The sequence below is a fragment of the Neofelis nebulosa genome, chromosome 12, assembly GCF_028018385.1.
Source record: "Neofelis nebulosa isolate mNeoNeb1 chromosome 12, mNeoNeb1.pri, whole genome shotgun sequence".
NCBI lineage: Eukaryota > Metazoa > Chordata > Mammalia > Carnivora > Felidae > Neofelis > Neofelis nebulosa.
In genome coordinates this window covers 88,324,899-88,334,309 of record NC_080793.1, presented here as the reverse complement: position 1 = coordinate 88,334,309, position 9,411 = coordinate 88,324,899, and the positions used below count along the sequence as shown (strand labels likewise).

Genomic DNA, 9,411 nt, shown 5'->3' with positions numbered 1-9,411 from the left:
AATATAAAAAGGCTGCCATTTATTGAGCATGTGTGAAGCCATGCTCTAGGTTCTATATATACATTACCTCGTGTAATCCCTGCAATTGATTTCTGAAGTAGGAATGCCCTATTTTATAGAGGAGGAAATTGAGACTCAGAGAAGATAAGTGATTGTGAAGTGACAGAGGGGCTTGCTGCCCCAATGTCCCTTTCCAAAAAAGATGTTCATTCCGTTCCTCATGTGACTCATGGTCTAGTGATAGAATTGTTTTTTTTCCCAATTGCCCAAGTGTAATGGGTTGAATTGTATCCCATGCAAAAGATATGTTGACGTCTTAACCTCCCCCCACCCCATAGTACATCAGAATGTGATCTTACTTGGAAATAAGATCGTTATATGGGTTAAGATAAGACAAGGTCATATTGGAGTAGTGGAGTAGGGTGGGCCCTGAATCCAGCCTGGTGTCCTCATAAGATGTGAAGAGACAAGAGAACACCAGGCGATGCTGGAGGCCGAGGTTGGAGTGATGCATCTACAAGCCAAGGAGTACCAAGGGTTGCCAATGGCAACGTGAAAATAGAAGAGCCGTCCCTTCCTCAGAGCGTCCAGAAGGGACCAACCCTGCTGACACCTTCACGTCAGAGTTCAAGCTTCCAGAACTGCGAGAGAGTCCATTTCTGTTGTTTTAAGGCACCTGATTTTGTGGTACTGTAATGGCAACCCTAGGAAAGTAAGACCCCAAGGTTGCTTCAAACGTCACCCCTACATTAATGGATAAAAATCCCTGTTCCTTTCAGGGCCCTGCCAGGAGGCTGTGCTTTCTTCCCCTTCTGATCACTGTAAATTATAGACCCCTGACCGATCCAACAAGTTCACCGACACTTGAGCCCTTTGCTTCTCCACCCCTGCCCCTTATCTGCTGATCCTGCAGGTGTTGAGATGTCTGTGTGGATGAGCCACCCAACACTTGAGCCTCAGTGTCGTAACCCCAACTCCAGTAAACTCCACTCTGCTGAAGCCACGTCCATCTTTGGCTCAGAACCACTCCAGATCATAAATCCTGAGCGGCCCATTCTCTGACCACACCTCAAGTCTTTTCCGATCTCTTGCACTTCCTTTCTCAACACTCTTGTCCTTCAGCGTCCTAGCGTTCTATGCTCCTTCCATCTCAGGGTATTATCGCAATCATTCCTCTCCTCACGTCACTCATTTCCTTCCTTGATCTGGCCCACATGGTCAATCACCTAAACTGCGAACCCACTCAATCTCTGAATTCTCCCGCAGCCTGGCTTTTCGCCACAGCCTCCAGGCAAAACTCAGTCTCGGGATCATTCACGCAAGGTGAGTTTCCTTCAGAACCCAGGTTGTTAAGTGATGTTAACACATCACTTAGAAAATCACACCTCTGGCTGGGTTGGCTCTGCTGCAAAGCCAGGGACAGCATGGCAGCTCAGCCCTTTTACTTGTCCCCTGCCAGCTTCTCTTCTTTTCCTTTCAGCAACTGCTGCTCACCTGTCTACTTCCTTCAGGTCCTGGTTTCCAGCAGAGAAGTCATCGCCTTCACAATGCACCGGGGTGAGGTCTTTGGTCACGAACCCTCATGTTCCCAGTTTCTCTCTACAAACACACCCACCTCTGCACCCACCTTTACTTCTTCCTGCCAGTCTAGAGGGATAGGATGCTCTCCTGCAAATCAAAGCCACCCCTTCTGCTTGTTCTTTTGATCCCAGCCTTTTCATTTCCTCCGGGACCCTTGCTCTCCTTCCCTGTAATTTCAGCCTGCTGTTAAGTTTCTCTACTCCTGAAATCCAACCCTCCTTTCCTTCAACGCCCCTCTAACAACCCTGCAAGGTCTTTCTCTTTTCCCTTCAACAGTTTCTCACCCCTCACTCTTCCACTCACTACGATCCGGCTTCTGATTCTACGTGAACTGCTTGTCAAGATTACCAGTCACCTCCATACTTAACAATTGGTGGGACTTTTCAGTCCTTATGTTACTTTTCCTCTGTGCTAAATTTAACTGTTGGAATATTGTCTCTTGAAATTTTCTACTTGTCTTCCATAACAAATTTTGCTTCTATTTTTTTCCATCCATCTTTCCGCCTTTTACCTCCTTTTCAGACCTCCTCTCCCATTTGGTGTTACCTAGGGTTTCATCCTTGGCCTACTGCTTTTCTTGGGTCCTGACTTTACCCGCTATATATTATTTCCTTAGAAATAATATATATTATATTCCATATTCCGTGACCTCCTGTTGCTTGCACACCAGGTACTTACACTGTCTTGTAGTAGCTTCCCTTTTCCATTATAGTACCTAGCACGAGGACAATTTGCAATGACATCTTTATGTGACTTTTTGGATTAATGTCTGTCTCCCCCTCTAGATGGTTAACTATGAGAACAGGAGCCATGAATATTTAGTACGTCACTAGATACAGAGTCAAGTGCAGGACTTGGCCCTTAAAGAATGCACCTGTCTTGCTCTATTATTTACCTTTATCCACCCAGGCAACTGAACCAAAATCCTGGGAGTCGTCTTAGGAATCCTCTGTATCCAATCAGTCACGTCATCCTACTTGTTTAAATTTTTTTTTTTTAACGTTTTGTTTATTTTTGAGACAGGGAGAGACAGAGCATGAACAGGGGAGGGTCAGAGAGAGGGAGACACAGAATCTGAAACAGGCTCCAGGCTCCGTGCTGTCAGCGCAGAGCCCAACGCGGGGCTCGAACCCACAAACTGCGAGATCGTGACCTGAGCCTGAGCCACCCAGGCGCCCCAGGCCCCACCATTTCTTACTGAGACTCTTCCCTTTGTCACCTACCTGGACCTGCCTTTGGGCGTGTGCCTATCGGAGTCTGGACTGATCGATCTGAAATGCAAATTTTGCCTCCAACTCCAGCTTCTCCTTTGGAACATCTTTGAGTGGCTTCTCATTGCCTACAAGAAAAAACTCCAAGTCCCAGAGAATAGGACAAAAATCTTCTGTGGTCTGGCAAAGACTGGTCTTCACAGTTCCTACCTGGTTACACAGGTTCTCCTACCTCACCTTACCTTGCATTTCTTACCCTGATCGTACTGAATGTCCACAGGCTCACCCATACACACCCACACCTTTATTCCTATGACCAGTGATGCTCTTCTCTCCGCACATTAGTCCCGTTGTCGTCATCACCAGCATCCTCTTCGTGCACGTGTCTGTCGCCCTCCGCATCTCCAACCAACTAGACTGCCTTGAGGGCTGACCCAACTCTTACTCATCTTACCTAGCACCCTGCCTGACACATAATAGTTGCTTAATAAATCTCTGCCACCCGACTGAATGTGCTTGGAGCATAAATGAACCGGGAGCTGGCAGCATGAGGTTTTGTTTTGGAGGCTGTTTTTCTGAGGTTCTGAATTATTGACCAAAGACTTCTTCCTCGTCCAAAGGAAAACAAAGACTTGCCTGGTATCAGATATTTCCTGCTGCCAGTTCTGGTATATATTAGCCTCTTGTTGAAAGGCCAAGTTAGACAATAAACCATAACAAGTCCACTGAGTCATAATGTCATCTTGAAGTTTTTTTTTCCTGGTCACCCCTGCTATCTTCATTATTAAAACAAATCATGTTCTCTATTAGCTTTTCCTTCAAAATCTAGCAACCAGCAAGCTAATGTAAAAGAAAAATTTACTTTTTAAATTTGATCTTATAAATAATGCTGCATTAAACAAGGCTTACACGCACCACGATGCAAAGGTGCTTTTATTTCTATCCAATTCCCCCAAGTGGGATTGCTGGATTAGGAAAAACTCCCTCACTTTATTTTTATTTTTATTTATTTTTTAATGTTTATTTATTTTTGAGACAGAGAGGTGGAGTGTGAGCGGGGTATGGGCATCGAGAGGAGGAGACACAGAAATTCAAAGTGGGCTCCAGGCTCTGAGCTGTCAGCAGAGTCGGATGTGGGGCTCGAACTCAAGAGCCGTGAGCTCATGACCTGAGCCTAAGTCGGACGCTTAACCGACTGAGCCACCCAGCTGCCCCCCAAAACCCCCTCACTTTAAAAAACAAGTTAAGCTCCAATATGTAAACAATAAAGTGGAAGCAATGATTCAGGAGGAATAGTGACCTGAAATAGCTCTGGGTTTTTTCCAGTTACCCCAGTTATTTCACTGTGGCAAGCGACGTCTCTGTGTACTCTGGTGTGTTTGCATTTGTCACTTTAAGTGCCATAGTATTGACTCAGAGAATGGGGCTGCTTTGAGGTGCTCCCACCACTGACAGAAGTAAATGATTAATTCATCCAGAAACAAAAGTATATCCTAAAGTGTATCCTTCCTGCCTTAGCTTCAAGATTTCCAATGGATGTTGCATTTTTGGGGCGATCGTGGGAGAAGAGAACATATTCAAGTCTTGGAGGGGAGCTGATAGAAAAAAAAAAAAAAAGGCTGCAACCGTGTTTCCTATTAGAATCAGTTCCAGGCTGTACTGAGAGAGGTAATTGACTTTAGACCCTTTTCTCCAAGAGGGGCCATAAAACCCCAGCTAAGCCAGGGAAGAGATAGTTTCTACCTAGACCAGCCCATCCTAAGGCCCCAGGGGTGCAAAAGGAGATCCACGTTTTGTAGGATTAATAGCCTTCAGGTATTGAATGTGTGTTTCCTTGTGCTAAGTGCTTTACTGAAATCCTTTTAACAAGGCAAGCCTCTCTCTGGTTTTCCTGCTGTCAATGGAGACGGAGAAATGGGATTATTTTTAAATTTCAAATAAATATTTACATATCTGGTACAACTGTCACACCTTACCTACCCCAACACATACACACACACACACACACACACACACACACACACACTCACCTACCTCTTAGACTTTTATCAGGAAGAAACCTGGGAATGAGGAAGAAACTATTGGAGTACAGTCCATTGTTTTAGGTGATGCAGGCAGAGTGAATTTCCAGTTAATGTGGAAAGACTTAATAAAGACCATACCAGGAGAGAGATCTAGTCTATTGTTACTAATTCACAAGGAGCAAGGTTAAAGCTATATTAATAAGAGAACACACTCTTTATATAAACAGGGTAGCCTTTAGAAGAAACAACTTCTCTCACAGATGAGGTTTCTTGGTCTTTAAGGAAAGTCAGAAAGCAAATTGGGGGCAGGCCCACTGGAGGTGAAGTACCCTTGGGGCATGTCCCCTCCACAAGAGAGTGCACCCTACGGAAGGAGTGTATGGAGGGTGGTGGGTCAGAGGAAGCCTCGACTGGTATCCAGCTGAAACTCGAGGTTGTAGAATATTCCAGACTCAGGAAGTGGCTGGCAGAGGAGGCAGTGATAGAAAGGGGAGGCGGAGGTAGACAGGGAGGAGTGGGGGCTGAATAAGGGGAAACCGAGGAAGAGTGAGGAAGGGCACGAGCCTACTGGAGATACTTGCTCTCTAAAAGCCCAAATAGACACTTGTTCTCCTTCTGCGATATAACAGTGTTCACTATTTTTTTTTTTAACGTTTATTTTTATTTTTGAGACAGAGACAGAGCATGAACGGGGGAGGGGCAGAGAGAGAGGGAGACACAGAATTGGAAGCAGGCTCCAGGCTCTGAGCCATCAGTCCAGAGCCCGACGCGGGGCTCAAACCCACGGGCCGTGAGATCGTGACCTGAGCTGAAGTCGGAGGCTTAACCAACTGAGCCACCCAGGCGCCCCCACTATTTTTTTTTTTAAAGGCATAATTTCTGTTTCCGCCCCCAACTTCCTACTGCTTTGGGTCACACGTGAAATGCTTTAGGAAAAGAATAACCTAAATCTCCCAGGGGAATTCAGGAAAGGTGGGGAAGTTAGCATAAGAAGGAGCCACGCTACAGCTGATGGCACTTGTCCTACCCCTTGGTGGACGGTTGGGTGGGGAAGAGACACCACCAGCTGAGGATCCTCCAGCCCAAGAGAGTGAAGTGATTCTCTGACGCCATTTAACAGGGCCCTCCCCACCTCCAAGGGTGCAGGCTGAGGCCAGAAATGTTAAGCATTCCCATGGTACAGGCACCTAGACTCTACTAGAAGCTTAAGACTTTACTGAGCACCTAATATGCAGAAACACTGTCTGGGGTTTGAGCCTCCACAAAACTCACTCATGCTGTTTCCTGCATATAGTATGAAATATTGCGTTCAATCCATAGTATGAGTAATTGCACACTTCAGCCACATCTGCTGCTTTTCTCCACTTTTTATTCTCCATTTGGAGCGTCTTACAGTTCTTCACACACACCATAATCTTTCAGACATCTATGCACGTATGTGGTCTCCTCTGCTTGAAATGTCTCTTTTCCTGTCTGCTGGAAAATGTATTTGTCCGGGTTTTTGTCCATTGCAGCACCTAGTGTGTGTCCAGGAAATGCTTACAGAATGAAGGGATGAATGAAATACTCCATCCCCACACGGAGTTAACCACTCCTGTCTCTGCGCTATCTTACAACCTTCTGTGTTGTTGCACTTATCACGCTATGCTGTCTATTTACCTGTCTCTCCGCCCCGGACAGATTGTCTTTTTTCTTTTACCGCCATCTCAAATTTACGACTCCACTGGCACCATCACAGCTGGAGGTGCTCAATGTGACACGGCACAAGATTTCCTGCCTTGAAGTTTCTGTCCAAACAGAAAAGCCCACCTGCTTGCTTGTTCCTTCTCTTTTTCTGGGGGAAAAATCCAATAGGGGCCATTTACCCAAATAAACCTCTTAATGCGTTTATTTACTTATTTTTTGGGCATTTGAGTTTCCCTCTGAAGAAACGAAATGAAATAAACACACATATACATAAATAAATAAAAGTGTTGGGCGTCGCATCCCTTCCTCCCCCGCACTGCTGAGGGCATTCGTCTTGCCCTTGCAATCCTGAAATAAATATTGAAGGAAATGGCATCCAGCGTTCACGTTGCGCGATGACACGGAGTGCGCCCCGCAAAACTGTCGGGGAGGGCACCCTGCGTCTGGACAGTCTCTGCGGGCGTGATGGGCTTGTTCCTGCGGGTGATCGGGGTGCTGTGCTGTGTCCCGCCCAGGGCCCCGGGGGTAGGATGCCTTCGATCAGGGCACCCTCTGGCTGGGGCTGCTGTCGTGGGGGAGGAGCCTCTAGGCGGGACCTGCCAGAGGTCAAACCCACAGCAGGGGAAGGCCTGGCCGCCGCGTGGGACCTCAAGTCAGCGGTGAAGCCAGCGGGCTCGGCGGGCGTCCACGACCAACACCGGGGGCGCCCGCCACCTGGGACTCCGCTCCCCGTTCAGGGTGCAGTAGATGCAGCCAACCCCCCGATCCTGACGCGAGGTCTCCACGAGGCCGACGGGCTCCGCCAGCCGGGGCGGCGCCATCACCACGCCTACGTAGAGGCTGCGCGGCGTGACGATGACCCGGAGGGCGCCTGCGCGCAGCGCCCCGTGGCAGACGTCGAAGCGCCGGCTGCTCCGCGCAGGCCCACTGGGGGCTTCGCCGCCGCGCCGCCTGCTGGCGGGGGGAGGCGCAGCGCGCGCTGGCTGAAGCCAGGGAGGGTGTTGGGGTCAAGTATCTGGCAGGTCTCGGCCACCGCCCACTCACGCTCTCGGCCAGGCGTGGGCGGCTGCTTGAGTTCCTGGCGGGCGGACGCCCTTGTCGATGCCCTGGATCCACCGTCGGGGAGGGGCCTCGCCTTGCGTCGCAGTCACCGTGCTTGCTTGTGGGGAGGACTTGGGGAGACACGGCACGTGCAACGCCTTGCTGACTGTCCTGCAGCACGAGACGACCGGATTGGATTTCTTGGTAGCGATGCAGGTGTGGGCTTCCTCCAGGTCGTTCAGGCTAATAGGTGCAGCTCATCTGCACCCGCCATGGTGCATGGAGCCCCCCGGGCTCCTTGATGATGCTCTCTGCGCGGGGTGGGAGCCGGGTTCGACTGGCCCAGCTGCTTCAGCCCTTCCCTCCGCTGACCCCGATGACGGGGCTCGCACTGAACGTCACCGCCAGCAAGCTCGAAGCCGCGAAGGTGGAGATCGTGCCTGTTTTCACCAGGAACTCACGCCCACCCGGCCCGCGAAGTTCCCACGACGCGCATTCCTGATAGACTCTTTGTGAGCCCAGGCAGACTTCTGATGACGTGCGCTATTTATGTGTGCCTTTGTAGGATCAGTAGAACAGTGCCTGAAATGTAGTAGGTGCTCAATAAATTTGAACTGACTTGAACCTCTGTTCACATATCCACCGCATACCCACCGCACTTTGGAACCAGTGCAGTCTGCGTACAGTTCTCGAGGGCAGGCATCTTTACCGTGTGGTTTTCTGGCTTCACGTGATGTGATTGTCCTGTGTGGAAGTCCAGATACTGTCATCGATCCAGGACCAAGGAGTGTATATTCAGCTGGTTATTTTTTTTTTGTTCAGATCGTTGTCTTGAGCTCTAAATTTTTTAATTAGTTCAATATCCAAAGAGCCTTTGGGAATACAGACTGTAAAGGCCCATATTTCATATGAATTTCAGCAGCGTTTGGAAGGCCTGAAGTGGGCCTGTGCACTGTGGGATGTCCAGACAAGGTAAGTTGTTTTCCCCCACAGCCTTTGGATTCTGGAGTATGGGCACAGCTTCCTTGAAAGGGAAAAGACCACACGAGGGAGCACCCTAGAGGGAGGCAGGATAGCAGTCATTAGAATAGATTTTGGAATCACTGGCTAATCTTGGTTTGTTTTTTTTTTTTTTTTTTTTTTACCCTCTCTGATCTTAAGTTTTATTGATCTGTGTCAAAGGTCGCAGATTCTTTTGCCATCTCCAGTCTGCTAAGTCGTTCCAGTGAGTTTTTGTTTGTTGTTGTCCTGATATCTTGTTAGAGAAAACAGGTGGAAAGCCCAGGATGTTTCCCAGTTGTCTTTACCTTGGCAAGGCTCAATTTCTTTTTTTTTTTTTTTACTAAGGTGTAATTGACATATAACATTATATTAGTTTCAGCTGTGCAACATAATGATTCGGTAATTTGCTGACGTTGCAAAATGGTTACCACAGTACGTCTAGTTATTCTCTGTCACCATACAAAGCTTCAAAACATGTTTTTCTTATGGTGAGTGCTTTTAAGACTTATTTTCTTAGCAACTTTCAAATACACAATACAGTATTGTTAACTATAGTCACCATGCTGTACGTGACATCCCTGTGACTGACTTATTTTATAACTGGAAATTTGTACCTTTTGACCCCTTTCACCCCCCCCCCCACCCCCACCCTGACAGTCACCAATCTGTTCTCTGTATGTATGTGCTTGTTTTTTTGTTTGTTTTTTAGATTCCACATGTAAGTGAGATCATACGGCGTTTGTCTTTCTCTGCCTTGTTTCACTTGGCATAATGCCCTTAAGATCCATCCATGTTGTTGTAAATGGCAAGATTCCATTCTTTTTTTATTTAATTTTTAAAAATGTTTATTTATTGAGAGAGAGGGA

At 47.7% G+C, this 9,411-nt stretch overlaps 1 long non-coding RNA gene across 1 annotated transcript; it reads right to left on the bottom strand.

Annotated features, from left to right (window-relative positions):
* Positions 1-5,995: 5,995 nt before the first annotated feature.
* Positions 5,996-7,230, bottom strand: LOC131490906 (uncharacterized). The gene is made up of 3 exons (XR_009251258.1): positions 7,119-7,230; positions 6,476-6,603; positions 5,996-6,333 (listed from the first exon to the last, which is right to left on the bottom strand). It is a non-coding gene; the product is annotated as an uncharacterized LOC131490906 (long non-coding RNA).
* Between the last annotated feature and the right edge of the window lie 2,181 nt (positions 7,231-9,411).